Below are 4215 nucleotides of genomic sequence, written 5' to 3'. Positions count from 1 at the left end.
GTTCTGCTCTGATCCTTGTTTATTTTTTCCTGTTAGCTATGGATTTCATTTTCTGTTGTTTTTCTAGTTCCTTGAGGAATGATGTTAAGTTGTTATTTTGTGATCTTTCCATTTTTTGACACAGGCATTTAATGCTATAACTTTCACCTTAAGATCACTTTTGCTGTATCTCAGAGGTTTTGGTATGTTGTGTCACCATTTTATTTGTTTCAAAAAATTTTAAATTTTCATCTTTTGTCGTTGACTCATTGATTGTTCAGGAGTATATTGTTTAATTTCTCTGTGTTTCTGTAGTTTTCAAAGTTTCTCTTGGTATTGATTTCTAGCTTTACTCCACTGTTGTATGAAAAATTCCTTGGTATGATTTCAATTTTTAAAAATTGACTGGGACTTGTTGTATGGCCTAATATATGGGCTGTCTTGGAGAATATTCCATGTGCTCATAAGAAAAAATGTATATTCTATGGTTGCTGAGTAGAATCTTCTGTAAATGTCTGGTAGGTCTATTTGGTCTAATTAAAGTATGATTTAGGTCTATTGTTTATTTTTTGGTGTTACGTCCACATATATTTAGAATTGTTATATTCTCTTGTTTAATTGATCCCTTTATCATTATATAATGACTTTTTGTCTTTTTTTTTTTTTTTTTACTGGTTTTGATTAAAAGTCTGTCTTATTTGATATAAGTATAGCTACTCCAGTTTACTTTTGGTTTGTTTGTGTGGCGTATCTGTCTTTATCCCTTTACCTTCAGTCTATAAATGTCCTTACCAGTAAGGCGAGTTTCTTATAAGCTGCATATCGTTGGTTAAGTTTTTTATTCATTCCACCAATCTATATCTTTAAGTGGAGGATTTAGTCCATTTATGTTCAAGGTTAGTATCGATATGTGAGGTTTCATTCCTGTTATAATGTTATTTGCTATCTAGTTGTTTTGTGGGTTGTTTCTATTTTATTTCTCTGTCTCCTTGTCATTGTCATTTAGTGGAGTTCTGCCATGTTTCCATGTAATTTCTTTCTTTTTTTTCTGGGTGTAAATGTCTTATAAAACATTTCAGCAGTATATAAGATTTGTGTTTAATAGTTTTTTTTTTTTTTTTTTTTCAAGCTCTGAAAATAGGACCTCAACCTCCTCTGGCTTGTACAGTTTCTGCTGATCAGGCCACTGTTATCTGACAGGTTTTCCTTTACAGGTGATGACATGGCTAGGCTATGTGTCCCCACCCGCATCTCATCTTGGATTGTAATCCCCAGGTGTTGAGGGAGAGACCTGGTGGGAAGCGATTGGATTGTGAGGGTTGTTTTCCCCATGCTGTTCTTATAATAGGTGACTGAATTCTCGGAGATCTGATGGTTTTAGAAATGGTAGTTTTTCGGTGCTCTTGCCTGGTCTCTCTCATCTGCCACCATGTAAGATGTACCTGCTTTCCCTTCCGCCATGATTGTGAGTTTCCTGAAGCCTCCCTGGCCATGCAGAGCTGGGAGTCAATGAAACCTCTTTCCTTTGTAAATTACCCAGTCTCAGGTATTTCTTTATAACAGTGTGAAGAGGGACTAATACAGGTGACTAGACACTTTTCTCTTGCTGATTTTAGAATTCTTTCCTTCATATTGACTTTAGAAAGTCTCCTGACCATATGTGTTGGTAAAGTTCTTTTTGCAGTGTATTTCCTAGAGTTCACAGAGCCTCCTGTATCTGGATGTCTAAGTGTTTTGAAAGACGAGTGAAGTATTCATCAAGTATTTCCTTAAATAGGTTTGTCAAACTTATTACTTTTTCTTCCCCCTCCGATAACCTTAGTGTGGTGGCTTTCTTAAATTCCAGTTGGAATAGTAATGTACTGCCTGGGTGAGTGGGAGCAAGGCCTCCTCAGTACCTGGGGTGGCATGACCAATGGTGGTAGCAGAGGTCATGCAAAGCTTGTCTCCTTCCTGAGTCCTGTGCAATTGTGTCAACAGATGTAATGAGGTGTGCAGGTTGACCTCTTGGCCAGTGAGTGTCCCTTGCAGGTAAGAGCCAGCTGCAGTAGTTGCGCTAGTGTTTATTCATGACCTTTGTTAACCAGGGGGAATACTTGGGTGTTCCAGCCAGTGGGCTGGTCCATGGAACTCCCAATTGTCCTGGTCCTGTGTTCTGCTTCTGAGGTGTGTGGGTGGGGAAGAGTCAAGTGGGGCTGGGCCTGGCAAGTGCTTGAGCCCTCCAATGGCAGACACAAGCACTGTCCCTGATATGAGCCAGAATGTAGCCCTCGGGCCCCTGGAGCAACACTGCAAGGAAGAATGAAGCAACTGCTACTGTGCCAAAGAGCCAGCACAGGGAAAGTGGGGGCAGCTCAGGCTCTGCAGTCTAGCAGGTGATAGTGGAACCCATCTCTTCCTGTGGACTTAAACCTGTCAGGACTTCTCCCACTGCTGGCAGCAAGCTGAAACATTGAGTCAAGTCATAAGCAATTGGTCCTCAGGTTGAGAAATTGCCCCAGGACACAAAACTCTCTGCTTGGGATAAGAACCCATGTATTCCGGGACACACCCTTCCCGGTCTGATCCCACAAGGTTGGGCGGGGAAGGGACAGGCTCTCAATTTTTGGACCTGTGGCTGGAGCCCATGCCACACTCACCTCATTTCTGGCTTTGGGGTTCCGGCTCCTCCATTGCTTGAGAGTAGATCACAAATCTCTGGAGACTCTTCAAACCAGTGACTGCCTGTCATGCTGGCTGGCAAGTTCCTCAGCAACTCACTATGAATTAGGATCAAGAGTGACCTCCTTGTATCAGCATTGGGTTGTGGAAGCACGTACAGTGTACTTCCCACTGTTGCTCCTTCTCAGTCTCTTAAGTGCTCCCCAAGTCATATCCAGCACAGGGGTCAAGGAGCTCCCCTGTGGCCTAGATTGCCTGGCTACCCAGTGGGAATGTGTATTGTGGACATATCTCTCCCCTGTCTCATGCACTGCAGTCCCACTCGTGGTTTTCTTCCAGATCAGCAAAGCAGGCTATTGCCTGCTACATGTTTGAAAGCATCCAAAGTCTTTTCCACTCTTATGTTGTACTCCCATATTCCTTCTTGAATAAAAGTTCAAAGTGTGAATCTCCACATGTTATTTTGCAGTTTTCAAGTGAGTGAAGTGTGCTAACAAAACCCCTAATCTGCCATTAGCAACAGATGGCACTTTGCGGAGATTTTGGAGAGAGGCTTGTGCTAGGAAGGTGTTGGGAGCGCCTCTGATGCTAGGCTTGAGAGATCAGGGCAGGGTGGAGAAGTGCATGAACTCGAAAATGTTCTCCACGTCAGGGTAAACCTGCTTCTGCACCTCTGATACACATGCAGCGCCAAACTTCTTGCACTGTTCATTCTTGCTTTACTTATTTTTCAATAGTTTGATAATTATTTTTTCTTCAGAAGAAGCTTTGTTAAATTTTAAAGTCATCTTGAAAGTTTTACTGGAAATCAAATTGTAGATGAACATTTGGAGAATTACTAAGTATTTAATGTATAAAAATTAAATTTGCTGTTTAGGATCGTAATTAATCCTGGATTAAGTCACCTTTTATGTGTCTTTCAGTATATTTTTGGAGTTTTTAAAAATATTTACTACAATATAATTATTTGGTTTATTCCTCAGCCTTGTATAGCTATGTGCATGTGATAGTTTTTATTATATGTTCTAATTATTGTTTGCACATATGTAATTTTGATAACAGGACATCTTATTGAACTATTGATTTTGTTTTTCTCTTGTCTCTTCGGTGTCCAGAAATAGCATCATAACATCTATAAATAGTATGTTATCCTTCTGTTATATATTTTTTATATTTCATATTTATATTTTTTTGTTATATTGTTCTAACCAGAAATATAGTTATTTAACATAATGCTAGTGTTAATGTCTGTTTTTTCTGAAGTTGATTATTTGATTAAGGATATCATTTATTTTTATCTTATCCAACTAGTGTATTGGTTTAGAGAGATATTTTACAATCAGAAATAAAATTGAAATATTATTAATTATGCTACAAATTCAGAAAGCCATATACTTGAAAAATGTGAGGGAATGCATAGCCTAAAGAATCTATGAAACAGTGATAGTATAGAAATTTATTTTTTATATTGTGCAATGGTGAAAATAACAATGAGTGATAAATTTTTCACTTTCTAAGATGATTTATTTAACAAATATGTACCATACAGACCATATATGTGTTTATTAAATAAAT

Source organism: Colobus angolensis, unplaced genomic scaffold (genome assembly GCF_000951035.1).
Source record: "Colobus angolensis palliatus isolate OR3802 unplaced genomic scaffold, Cang.pa_1.0 Scaffold62, whole genome shotgun sequence".
In the NCBI taxonomy this organism is placed as follows: domain Eukaryota; kingdom Metazoa; phylum Chordata; class Mammalia; order Primates; family Cercopithecidae; genus Colobus; species Colobus angolensis.
The sequence above is the reverse complement of the archived record's forward strand: the minus strand, read 5'-3'. Positions refer to the sequence as shown.